This window comes from Porites lutea, chromosome 5 (assembly GCF_958299795.1).
Source record: "Porites lutea chromosome 5, jaPorLute2.1, whole genome shotgun sequence".
NCBI classification, from domain to species: domain Eukaryota; kingdom Metazoa; phylum Cnidaria; class Anthozoa; order Scleractinia; family Poritidae; genus Porites; species Porites lutea.
The window spans coordinates 16,570,438-16,584,674 of NC_133205.1; the positions used below are offsets into that span (position 1 = coordinate 16,570,438).

The 14,237-nt window shown below is 40.8% G+C and overlaps 1 pseudogene; it reads left to right on the forward strand.

The window, feature by feature from the left end:
• LOC140937097 (major facilitator superfamily domain-containing protein 12-like) overlaps positions 1–13,534 on the forward strand; it is a 16,386-nt pseudogene extending 2,852 nt beyond the window's left edge.
• Positions 13,535–14,237: the final 703 nt, after the last annotated feature.

Sequence of the window (14,237 nt, forward strand, 5' to 3'; positions counted from 1 at the left end):
GACATGAGTCCTTGTGGCCTCACCACTCGCTCTCCACAAAAATATTGGAGAGCTGGTTCTCAGGCTAGCTATAATGCAGGCTATGATGAAGTTCATTTTCATTTCTTTTAATTAACTTGCTGAGATCGCAGCAAATCAAGCCAATCTCGCTCATATATAAGCAGCCCCTAAATTCCACACTGACTACTTTTAAGACAAACTTCTCTGATTCCTTTATAGTATTTTAGACTAGCTGCTCCCATGCCAAACTCTTTAGCAGAATCCCATATAAACTTCAAGTCACTTTTTTGCAGGTATGCAGCTACTGGAGCTTGTAACATCTTTGTATTTGTTATCACGTGGGTTTTTCTGGGGACAAGTGAAGCCAGTACCAGCTCAAACCAGCTAGGTTCTTCTGATGCTTCCTCATTTATGGTAAAGATAAATGATTAATACTTGAATGGAATGTAAATGTTTACATGTGGGCTACAAGTAGTATCTCTTTTTTGTAAGTAACAGCTGCTGAACAAGGCAGGCACAAGTTAATATCATTTCACCTTTTGTTCATGAACAATTCCATTTTTTGCCCCCCCCCCCCCCCCCCCCCCAACCCCAATGCACCATGCTTAATCGCAACTATTTTAAATATTTTTTTGTAATCTGACTGCCTCTTTTTTGTGATTTTAGAGTATCAAACTCATAGTTCTTTGCCTCAACTTTGTGATGAATTAACCTGGAGCCATGAAGCTGTCAGAAACCTCACTGGCCTTTGAAAACACACCCATTGTTGATTTTAGAGCTAGAGACATTATTTGGGTCATTCTTCTATGATTTCAGTAGCTGATTAAACAACTCATTCTGAGCTCTTTGTGGTGACCTGGACAACTTCCCTTGAACCCCATATGAAATCAAACAGAATGCAAAATTGGCAGTAGAGCTGGGGGCAGGTTACTTAACTATGAAAAATGGTACTGCTGCGAATCATGCCTTTAAGGGATTTAAACTACTGTGGAATGCTATTGCTTAGGTTGCCCACCATGGTGGTTTCTTCAATCTGTCGAGACAAAATTTGATGAAAACTAGTTGATTTTTTGCTCCCCTAATTTTATAGACTCAGGTTAAAATGACTTTGAGCCACACACGTAATATAACTAGTTTCTGGTACACTTGAGTGTTTTTTTTTGGGAATTTTCCAACCAGCATGTAGCCTCGCCTTTTTATAGGAGAGCACACCCTCTCCCCCCCGGCGTTTCGTTGGGAGCGCTAAGGGGTGGACAGCTCAGCTAAAGCCTCTTGTCTGTGGATAATTTTTCCTAAGGGTTTTGTCTCACAGCCTTGTGAGGCAAAATAATTACTTAATAATCTCTTACCCTTGAGTGGGTGCCCTTGTCATCTAAAAGACTTCAGTTGCTCACCCCTGAATTTTTTATTCCTTATTTTCAGTATGTGGTATTCATTGTAATTGGCACTGGCATTCTCTTTCGATTATTTTCCACGTGGGAGTAAAAGAACACCCACGTGACTGTAGCGTTGAATTTGTCACCAGTTCCTGCAAGAGATCAGCTGCTAATTGGAAAGCCTGGTTCCGAGAGCCGCGGTTTTATCAGGTGCTGATTTACTTAGTTATTTTTTATTTATGTACTCAGCTCGGTGCCTAGTCTCCCAAACAGCCGTTTTTGTCTGGTCACGGAGAGGAGCGTAGCTTGATGAGACAAACGCGGCTGCGAGGGAGACTACTCGGTGCTGATGTTACTAAAATGGGCAACGGGGAGAGGGAGGCGGGAATTGAAAAGTGCGAACAAAGGAGAGAATTGAAAATGAAATAACTGATAGGGCGAGGGTTCAAGTTAGGTTTTGTTCCCATTTTTCATTTTCCCGTTCCCCGTTCCCCGTTCCCTGTTCCCCTTCCCCTTCCCCAATCCCCCGTTCCCCAATCCCCATCTTAGTAACATCCCTCGATGCGATGTTTCAGGTAGATTGGGGCAAAGAAGTGAGAGTGTTGCTCTACGTTTGTCGCAATAGTTTGCTGGTACTCCTCGTGGACATGGGTTGGTGGATTTTCAGCCGTTTCGGCTGAAAATTTGACCCCGAGTTTGGCGGTCAAATGTTTGAACGGTTTATAGTCGTCTGAATTTCTCTATAGTTATCGTGGTTGCGTGTAGACCGAGCACCTGAACCTACGAAATGTTCAACCGGTCGCAAGTTCATTCGGTGTAAACCCGGAAGTCTACATAATTCTTCTTATCATACGACAGCCAAACCCGATTATCGTCTCATTATTTATTCAAAATATTTCCAAGCTCAGAACGAAAGACATACTTCCCTTAAAACATTAAAACATTTGCCCACCCCCGGCCGTCAAGGAAGGGATGCTGATTATAGCTGATATTCTTCATTTAGCAGTTTTCGTCTGTCGAAGGTTTTTTTTTCGCCATCTTTTTAGTCAGTAGTTCGGCTATTTCATCTTGCATATAACGTGGAAATCTTCCGCCTTTTCTTCAGCTCTGCTGTTCCTAAACAGCAGAGCCAGCGAGCTGCCTCTTTGCTTGAGGTGCTGGCGTGTCCCTTTTCGGTTGATAACCATTACTTTTGACGTCATCTTCCAAATTTGGTGAACGCTATCTGGTTTTGAAGAATTAATCGGGGGATTGAAGCCATTCCGAAAAGAGTTATATTTTGACTGAGTAATACATGTACAGTTATTGAGTGCACTTAATACTGTTCTTTGTTTATAGATAGGAATGCTGTACATGAGTGTCCGTTTGATCATCAATGTCACACAGGTTTACATTCCGATGTACACTCTAGAGACACTAAACCCTCTCCAAGGTATGTGCATCTAAATATGCTGCTAGACGCTAAGGTTTCCGTTTTATATGTGTTTAGAAGTGATCTTGAAAGAAGAAATCGTCACCTTCTAAGACAGAAAACAGGGTATTCTCAGGGGGAAATGAGGAAGACGTCATCCATTAGACTACGAGTAGTCCCCATTTTTCCTCAGGGATAGTAGAGCGAGCGAAGCGCGAGCACGCGTGAAAATCACCCCACTCGAGTACGGCGGGACGCGGCGTCTCGCCTTTCTCGCGTGGGGTGATTTTCACGCGCGCTCGCGTTTCGCTCGCTATACTGTCCCTGAGGAAAAATAGGGACTACTCGTAGTCTAGTCTTCCATATAAGAGGAAGGAAACCTGACTTGAACAGGGTGGAGACTTGAAGGTTTGTTATGATTGTATAATGTACTGTTGGAATATTGTGCTCTTGATTGTCGAAGGTAACTTCTTGATTCCTGTGGGTAAAGTTTTGTATAGCTACGGTTTTGTGGTGGCCGAAAAATCGCGCAAATTTGGCTCTGCCTATCATGAATTGTTTAGCGTCTTTTCCTCGTATGTTGCAGTTTGCCTTTATTTGTTGTTGTTGCTGTTTGATTTTTCTGCACTTTACTGAATTTCCGCGCTTAAATTACAAATACATAGCATAAGTAAAAGTTCCCAAATAAACGTTACGAGTATGACTAAAACACAAACACAAATCTGGGAAGAATTTAATGCAGGTGTGTCCTTTTATGTTTTGTTTTAGATCAATGTAGCTTCATGAACCTATTTTGTTTGTTTGTTTTTCTTAGCAAACTATCGCCATAATGCCTCTTGTGGTCTACATAAGTGGACTGTTGTCTACGTTTTTCACAAAGCCACTAAACTTGTATCTGGGCAGAAAGGTTAGTTGCTTTAAAAGCCTTCCCTTTCGGTGTCCTCGGATCCCGAGGGCGTACTACCCTTAATAGCCTAAACGGGAAGGCTCCGTCTGTAAAGGGTACCTTTTCCAGGCTTAAAGTCAGTGTATCGAAGGGTAGGAATTTCACTAGTGAAAGTTCGTGAAAGGGTTGGGAAATTTGCAAGCAAGTTGCAACTCTTTTCGCGTGACTAATTGCACAAAAACCCCGTCTTTAAGGTTAATTCCTTGTTTTCTACTGCGCATCACCTAGTGCGCAAATCATTGCGACTTCATAGGTGGCGTTCATTCTCGACCCTAGTACTTCCGCTTCTCACTCAGAGCTCTGGTGTCGAGACTGAGGTGGTGTTGATTTTCACCGGTCGCCTAAAAAGATGTAATTATGGCCCCATTTGTAGTCCAAATTCTTTTAATAGCGATTTTGATAATTCTACCTGGCTAAAAAGGTGTCTGTCTTGAAACTCGCCCTATTCCTCTCGCGCAAAATGATAATTTGAAGCCGAAATTATAACGTCGTTGTCGGTTTGCTGTGAAACGAGAACGGTGGCTTCCCTTTTTTAATTGTATTTTTTACTCGTTATGGCCACACAAAATATATATTAGGGAGAAAAAATCTGGAAAGAAACAGTTTTTTTTTTAGTTATGAATGACGCGAATTTCCGCATTCAGAGCCACAGAGAATTACGAGATAATGATTAAACTGTCCATTTCTCTACAGGTTTTTTTCAAGATCTGGTAATTTGAGGTCTCTCAACTGCAAAAACATATACCCCAAATGTTCTTAAGGTTTTAGTAAGGTTTTATAGTGTTTGCTTTAAAATAAGAATTTTTGACGGTTGTTTAAGTTTCGAACACTTCGCGCGCAACTAGGAAAAAACACTCAGAATTACAGGCACACAGGGCGAAAACAAGTCGATGACCCCATCTTTTTATTGCAGTTTTTGAATGTCCTATACATGGCTGACTTTTGTGCCAAGTTTGAAAAAAATCTGTATGGTACATCATTTTCAAGGGAATTACTTTAAACGCACCTGAACCCCGCGAATTCAACCGTAGTAATGCAACCGAAACAAATTATTTACAGAGCCACCTGTTGTGGGCGGAAGACCGTGGCTCTACATAACAACTGGATAATCCCTCTATTTTGTCACTTTGCAGGTTGTTTTTCTTATAGGCCTGTTGATCATAATGGGAACCAGGTAAGCCGGACGATATGTACCATAGGTATAGCCTCGGTTCATTTCGCAGTCTGCGATCATGGGCGCTTTTTCTCCGATCGCCCTATAACCAAGGGGAACCTGATCGCAGGGTAATCAGTATGTATGCAGTGGATTTTCGCTAATTCTTTGATAAGGGATTTTTCTTTTCGTTTTTTTAAAAGTGGTTCTCTCAGTTATGGCAAGAGTTAGAACTATGTTTTCATCCCTTTGTAACTGAGAGACTGGTTTTGACAAGCAAGTTTAAGATGGGGGGGAGGGGGGGCAGTGGTTGTAGGAACGTACCGTGCTGTGGTCAGTCAAAGTCTTAATCTTCGATCATTCATTTGTGATGAAAAGTATTTTTTAAGTAAATTAGACTAAAGTGGATGTCGGGGAAGGAAATTTAGGGGATGTTTTGAACAACTGTCTTTCCATAGAAAAGGGGGCTTAATTGAGAGGGGCGGGGCTTAACTGAGGATTTTCAGTAAATGGTGTTATTGTGACACCATCGTCAAAGTTACAAATTTCCTTGACAGACATTGGCGAAATTTTTACTCAGAGAGGAAGATTTTTGTGGCTTGCTTGTACTTTTTCACTGTGTAGGGACCTTAAGCAACGACGAGGACGACGGCAGTGAAAAACGTCGCTAGAAAATGAATTTGCGTTCTTTCAAACTTAATCGCGTCTTTTTGGAACCACTCAATATTTCAAATGTAGGCGACTTTTCCTGGAGTTGAATTCATAAGGATTTTATTCAAGTTCAAAAAGAGGAAAGAAAATTCGTGGTGGTATGTCCACGACCACCATAAAACGTCAAATTAGGAGGTTTCACGTCGTAGTCGTGCGGTGGACGTCAAAGAAATGTGCTAAAAGCACGGTGATGCACGTGCAGAGCTGTTGTTTTGATCATTAAATCAATTGTTTCTTGAAGTTGTCGTCGTTGTCGTCGTTGTAGTTGCTTAAGCTCCCTATTAGCGATTGATGATCCCAATTGATTCTGGGGGTGATACGGAATTTATTTCCGTGTTATCTGTTTATCCAGTGTTTGGCTGTGGCTGATACCCCCACATAACTCACAGATGTATGGCGCCAGTGCCGCCCTGGGATTCGGCGGATCAATGCTATTGGTTACTGTGTTGACAATGCTAGCTGATCTTATTGGACAGAACGTGGTAAGAAAGCTTTCACTTAGAACTCGGGGTGGGCTCTGGGGGGGGGGGGGGGGGGTGGGGGGGCGCTGTTTCGCTGCGAAGAATATCATTTCGAAATGATATCATTGTGGTATAAAAGTTAAAGAGCTTTTGGGATAGAGAAAGTCTTAGTATCAAACACTGCAAAGAAAGTTGTGCTAGCACGTGTGAGGATACGAAAAGAGATAAATCGTTTTCGTTACAAGTCCCACCTATAGAAGCCTGTCTCATGCCGAATGTAACGATAAGTTTCGCGCCCCTGCGTGCTGTATTTTGAATTTAAATCTATAGAACGGTAGCGCGTGTCTTAGCTGACAAACAAGTTCACTTTGCTTCCTTTATTTTTTTTTCAGCTGAGTTAATAAAGTTAATTTTCCACCTTGAAAGGATTGAAAGCTGACGTTTCGATTGCCAGCAGTTCTGCAAAGTTCCTGCGGAGGATACACTGAGTGCTCGAACATGGCGTCAGCTTTTCAGTCCTTTAACGGTGATAATTAAATTGACTTTGTCAACTAAGTTGAAAACATCAATTTTTTTTCCTTCCTAGCCGGTACAGCACCGGAGTTTCTAGTGATTTTAGTTCCCTCTTCTGTAACGTTGCGTGACGACACAAAGAACGGCTGCTGCAAAGGAGACTAGTTCCCCTTCACTCACTTTGTCTCGATGGCTTAGAGCTTTATCGCATTTATACATTTAAATCCTTAACTTAAATTAATACCTCCATCTTGAATGCAAGTACGTGAAACATAAAACAGCTTTCCTCCCAGATAAATACCAGAACATCAATCGAGAACTAAGAGGGACCACAGATTCCTCTATGAGCGACTTTTGTGTGTTTGTATGCTGTCTTGAAGGGATCACGTGAAACGAGATATTCAAATCAAACGTGCAATTGCGAACCTGATTCTGATTTTAATCTAACCTGTGTAGCCTATGAGCAGGCTTAATTGCACGTGCGAGTTTCGGGGCATTTACCCCAAAACGCACAAGTGAACCAGCTCGCAGGCTATAGCCCGCGTGATAGGCCTTCGCATAGCGCGTGCCCAGGAACTTGGAGGGCGTGGACTTTGCGTCCTTCGCGTTTTCTACTTAAGGGATTTGATACAGATGATTTATGAACTATATAAAACCAAAACAGCAACAGTAACAATTTAGCTTAGAGAATTCGCAGTAGGTTCGTAGACACTCTACACCGGCCAGAATATAGGTTTTAGTGATGCGTGGGCCAGCTGCAACGTTGGTTAAATGAATTCTGGAATCGTTCCGGTGACCGGGAGTTAACAGCTCTACTGCTCTATTTAACTCCCCTCCGTTAAAAAAAAACGTCATAAACACTCCTGGGAACGCCTACAATTGTAGCCTGCTTAGTAAGCGTTTCCGCTTCCGTTTCCGTGCGGTTTCTGAGCAAAGAATGAGGAACGTTTGTCAAAGCCCATTTTTGGCGCGGCCAAACCCGAAAATCCCATTCCTCGTCGTTCTTCGGACTTTCTTCGCTCCGAAACCACACGAAAACGCTTGCTACGCAGGCTACGGAATGCCCCCACCACTGTATAGGTGTATTGTGTATAAGAGAACCAAATATAGGATCCTGCTGATCATCTAATGAACCGATCAAATGTACTGCTCTCATTTTAGGAAACCGGGGCCTTTGTCTATGGAGCGATGAGTTTTATGGACAAGATGTCCAACGGAATCGTTATACAAGTGATTCAAGTGTTTTGTCCAAAGAACAGCCACCCAAAGTAAGACAAACAAACTTTTAAAATGCCTTCTATTCGCACATAAATGATATAGGGCTCAGAGCATCTTTCACTGAACTTCCATTTGGTTTAGGTATGACCTCTTTAGTACGTTCCCTCGCCTTCCTCGCGCTTACTTGCAATCGTCTTCAAAAGGAACAAATTCCACTTTCCCTTGTTTTTGTTCAGTTATAGATCACGGACTGTGATGAAAGATAACAGTGAACGCAGGTTATCCGCTTACTGGCTTTTTCAATTTTTGTTGACCTCTACCTGTTGAACCCATGCTAATAAAGGCTTTGTCGCATCCTTTCCTGGGTCCGGTTGCATAAAACGCCCGTAACAACTACGGGTATACGTACGTGCACTCGTAACTTAAGGGAGTTGCATTAAATCACTTAAGTGGTCCACTTAGGGAATTCACTTAAGTGGTTGCACTTACGATTTTCGTAAGTGTTCACTTAAGTGTCGTTTATGCAACACTGAGAAATTGCGGGTGTTGCGTAAAACTTTTGTTACGGGAAAAATAGCACGTAAATTTACGAGACCTATGTAGGTCCCGTATCGTTACTGTTTTTACTAAACTTAACGAGATCTTTTACTGAGAAGTGAAAAAAAGTACTTTTCTTCACGTTATTCGTTCTAATGCGCTTTGTTAACCTCTGATGTACACTTTAAAGCCGACGTGGTGAAAAAAGAAGAAGAACTATCGTTTTCAGTAGATATTTCAGAAGAAAAATAACGTCTGCATGCAAATTTCTTTTTTTTTTGAGAGGCTTAAAAGTGTTCGAAACAACTTAAAACTTTCTTTACACTCACCCATGGTTACCTTAAAAAAAAGAGTGAGTCATCAATGAAGTACTATATCAAAGTTACGTGTGCCTTTAAGTGAGCTCGTAAGTTACCACGTAAAACAGAAACTTACGAGAGTGCTAAGTGCGTTCCATGCAACACACGTAAGTGTACCCATAACGGATTCGTAAGTGACCTACTTAAGGTGACTCGACCCAGTTTTTTTGGGGGGGTACCATCCTACTTTGAAGCTCTCTGGTATCCCCACCTTTACTTTTATCGTAAGTCTAACACATAGAATGGATAACATATAGATCAATCTACAATATAACATAAAATTTTTGGCGATCGGAGTAAATGTCACGTGGTTATAATGCCACGCCCCTTTAAGGTCTGAGTCGAAAATCTGCTGTTGCCGGCATTTTTTCGTGAAAATCTCTCGGCTACACATAGTGCGCATTAGTGCCTTGCGCTGAACAGAGTTTCACCAAAATCGCAAAGACCCAATTCGAGAAATTCAGCGGTTTCCAAATTTAGGTCATAATTTATGCTAAAATGATAAGCAAACTTTACACGGATTATATCTAATAAACTATGAGATTCATCTCTTTATTTTGGGCATCCTTATAACAGATGGGTCCTTGCAAGTCAGCAAAACGCTTTAGGGCCTTGTAAATGCGCGCGATTTCGAGCAAAGCAAACATATAGAAATTATAGTTTTCGCTATTTGTTGACGTTTGTCAGCGTTTAAGAGTCAATCTCACGAAAAAAGCATTTTCTTAAAAATTCGTAGTTTTTTTTCCTTCAAATTTTTTCAGGGCTACAATTGATTAACTAACTACCCGGACTCTGAATTTCATGGTCATTGAAAAACTGTGACATTACCTTCTATAAGCCCAAACTTGAGTAAACATTGAAGATTTTTAGCGTTTTGGCTGAGTTTGTGCTTTGGGAGTTGTCTATTGTTTCTAGTCTGTCATTATACAGCATTCTTGTTCAGCACGCGTGCAATGACCGCGCTTGGCTGACTTCCGAATATGATAATTTTGGTACAGTGAGACAGGCCATCGCGTGATACATAGAGGTTTAACTCACAATTTTTCATCAATTCTCGTGCTTCTTGTGCCTTTGAAAAAAAATCAAGAAGTGCTACACACTAAATCTACTTACTATTAAAAAAAATATCATTTTTTCATAGGTTTAATGTGAGCCACGGGAATCCCTTCTATTTTCTTATACTAAATTATCATATCTCGATGAGCATTCGGAAGTCAGCCAAGCGTGGTCATTGCACGCGTGCTGGACAAGAATGCTGTATAATGACAGACTAGAAACAATAGACAACTCCCAAAGCACAAACTCAGCCAAAACGCTAAAAATCTTCAATGTTTACTCAAGTTTGGGCTTATAGAAGGTAATGTCACAGTTTTTCAATGACCATGAAATTCAGAGTCCGGGTAGTTAGTTAATCAATTGTGGCCCTGAAAAAATTTGAAGGAAAAAAAACTACGAATTTTTAAGAAAATGCTTTTTTCGTGAGATTGACTCTTAAACGCTGACAAACGTCAACAAATAGCGAAAACTATAATTTCTATATGTTTGCTTTGCTCGAAATCGCGCGCATTTACAAGGCCCTAAAACGTTTTGCTGACTTGCAAGGACCCATCTGTTATAAGGATGCCCAAAATAAAGAGATGAATCTCATAGTTTATTAGATATAATCCGTGTAAAGTTTGTTTATCATTTTAGCATAAATTATGACCTAAATTTGGAAACCGCTGAATTTCTCGAATTGGGTCTTTGCGATTTTGGTGAAACTCTGTTCAGCGCAAGGCACTAATGCGCACTATGTGTAGCCGAGAGATTTTCACGAAAAAATGCCGGCAACAGCAGATTTTCGACTCAGACCTTAAAGGGGCGTGGCATTATAACCACGTGACATTTACTCCGATCGCCAAAAATTTTATGTTATATTGTAGATTGATCTATATGTTATCCATTCTATGTGTTAGACTTACGATAAAAGTAAAGGTGGGGATACCAGAGAGCTTCAAAGTAGGATGGTACCCCCTAAAAAAAACTGGGTCGAGTCACCTTAAGTGGGCACTTAAGTGCAGGTTTTATGCAACCGGGCCCTGGCGCGCACTTCTCGAGCTGGTCGCGCCAAGTTTCAAAAACGATAAATAGGCTTTTAGAAAGAACTGAAAGGTATTCTTTTATTTAATAGGGACAACGCTGGAGGTCTTTATTACAGGGAGGTCATGGTTTTCGCGTCGGGAGTCGCAGCAGTTCTTGCTCTTTTAACCTTGGTCACATTGATAAAGAGAGACGTAGGCGAGGATTGCGAAGGTGTGTTACAAGTTACGTTATCTTGTTTAACAAGGTGGTTGTTAGCGATGCCTCTTTTGAAAACGTAGCTGTTGTGGTTCAATTTTATCCTTGGTTTAAATTTTATTTTCCTTTGTTTCAAACTTATTATCATATATTACCAACCCCAAAACAAAGGAAAATAAAATTTAAACCAAGGATAAAATTGAACCACAACATAGCCATTCAGTTTTACCGCTGTTTTACCGTTAGGAGAAGGCAGCCTAATGCTTTCCAAATGTAAGTTTGGCGTTTTAGCTTGAGAACCAGACCATATAATAGTTATCAGTACTAAACTATAAAAACAGTTTTTACCCTCAGTGGCGTCAAAAAATGGCAGAGATTTAATTCTGCGATATTTTAGTTTTAGAAATCATTTTTTGCTACAACGTTAACTTCCTTTAAGCAAACACCCAAAATGCCACTCAAACTTGGTGATCGCTTGCTGGGCAGATCCAGAGAGTTCAAAAAGAGGGACCCGAGGCTTAAAGTGTGCCAACTTTATAGATACTATTCATTGGTTGAAGAAATCTTAGAGCATTTATGTCCAGAAATTAATGATCCGGCAGACAGAATTTAAAAGAATTCAAACCCTTCGGCTCCCCTCTAAATTCGCCCTTGATCAGCGGGAGATGGCCGCTTACGAGAGATTCAAACTGCTTATTATGAGGCTTTGAATGGAAAATTTGACTTGATATTTGGATGGAGGATCGCTTGCGATAGTCTGCGAAAACGGACGTTTCTCCTCGGTCATCGCCGCTGGGGAACGTCCTAAGCGGCGAGGAGCGAGGAAAAATGGCTGTTTTTGCTGGGTACGCTTACGATAGGTGGTGCTCATCTCTATCCCTTTTCTTCCTTAGAAAAACAGGGAGAAACAGAAAGTCCATTACTTACATCTGGCTCATGGTCCTTGGTTTGCTCTAGAGGGCCCTGTATTCCGTGCGAGTCCTCAGGTCATTTCCCCGGGCGAGAGGCAATGACTCCAGAATCAATACCTTTGTATGGTGCGACAAACCGAATTTAAAAGAACAACTAAGCAGCAACACGATCAACGCTCAACGGATACCTTTTAATGTTTTTTTTTGTGTTCATACTGGAATTACTAATTACCTGATTACCTTTAATAATTCCATTTAGTTTCAAAACAACGAAAATACACGTAACTTAAATACAAGATCACCTTAAAAAGGACATAGTTGTAATGACCAACACTTTCTACGTAAAATACATTAGAGCAGAGTTATGGAACAGTTCGGCGAGAAAATTTTAAAAACAAAAAAATCGTTTTAATTTGTTAAATTATATTATTAACTTATATAATTATAAGTAATTATGTCAAGTCTTTGGTGCAACACAGGTGTAAATATTTTAAAGTATATATTAGATTCCACTGAAGCTCTTCTTGTCTGGAAGAAAACACGAAGAGCTTGTTCAAGTAAATAGAGAAAAAGAAACTACCTTGTCAACAAGAAATAGCCCAGGTCTTTCTGGAACTATAGGGGACACATCACGTAGGGTGGCCATAAGGAACTTGAACATTAGGCCTTCGTTGCATGGGTTAGGCGAGGGAAGATGTGACTCTCTTGGTATCGGCTGTTATTTTCTCCCGGTGCTTTGCAAAAACGTGTGCCGTTGACTAATCTTGCACGAATATGGATCCAAGTAGCCTTAGAAAACAACCGACATCTCGCGACGCCACCGGTGATTTCCCCGCGAAATGTCGTCTGAGAAACGAGCGCAGAGGTTCAATACTAAGAACGTATCACTACTCAGATCTGCTTGTGCTTCTGATTGGATGACGCAAATTTCCAACCAATCAGAAGCACTACTCATATCTGGGTAGTGACGTGTCATCAGTATTGAATTTCTGCAGTCTTTCTTAAGAAGTCATTTCAAGGGGGAAACCACCGGTGATGTTGCGAAATGTCGAATGTTTTCTAAGGCTACAATCATGGACAAAATTCTTGGGACACTTGCATTTCTGGAGCGTTTTCCAATTCACACATGCCCAACCCCTCCCTTCACCCCACAAACAACGTTTTACGCGAGTATCCACAATTTTTCCAAGCTTCAACTTTGTTTAGTAAGAAAGAACTGCTAGAAAATTCCGAAAAGGATGCACTTTTTTATGAGGGAACCCAGAAACCCGTTAGGAGTACTGTATTACTGTCCCAAGGACTTTAGTCCATGATTTTAGGATCGAAGACGATTGTGATCAGTTAAAAGGACAGTATTTACATGAATGAGCAACTCTCAGGAATTAAAATGTTAACAGAATAGTTCATCTGGGTACCAGTAGACTTAATTATTAGGTTCACAAAATTAAATTAAAAAGCTTACGAAACAACATGTTAAGACGTCTCTAAAAGGACAGTTTATCTCAGTGGCGGGCACCAGTGGACAAAATAAGGTTCACAAGATTAAATTAAAAGACTGATAGAAAAACATGTTTTAACATATAAAAGACGTTACTATTGGATATTTTATCTGGACACCAGTGGACTCAACGAGGTTCAAAGGATTAAATTTGCTTTTTTAACGCAATGAGTGAAGTTTCTGAGAATATGACGTCGTTAGACTGAGGCAGTCTCTCTTTTTTTTAGTACGTCGAGCGAAACGCGCGAGAGACGAAAATGACCACGCGGCCGCGTGACTGAGGGTTCGAGGTGGGAGAGGCGAGAGCTTTTAATTTGCCGCTCGTCATCGACGCTCGCGCGCGTGTGCACTCCCATCACTAAATCTGAAGAAGAGGAGAGACTGTTCGCAGTCTATGACGTCGTCGTCGGAAGTATACTAGCCTAGCTAAAGTTCGGCCATAAATGTGACAGAATCCCAACAGAGAATGAATAAAAAAGAGAGGATAGCTAGAAAGTGAAGTCGAACTACTTCTTAGTCCTAATGACAATCTCTTTATTAACTCAAGTAGTTTAATGCCTGGGACTAAGGAATTTACCGGTGGAGAATGAATTAATGGCTATAACTTTGGCATAGATGATGGCGATAAATCAAAATTTGGCACACATAAAGAACTCATCGTCCTTAATATTTTAAAGTATAAATAGTGTGTTAACAAGTCACGTGATTTGTCACGTGACCATTTAGCTAAAAATCGTAGATTATTGACCAATTAGTGGCCGGTTTAAGAAAAGAAATCCAGCAATAACATTTTTCTAATTCATATTGAAATCAATATTTTAAGACTTCAAGTTTGGAAAAGTCTTAGAATGACCGTCCATTGCACT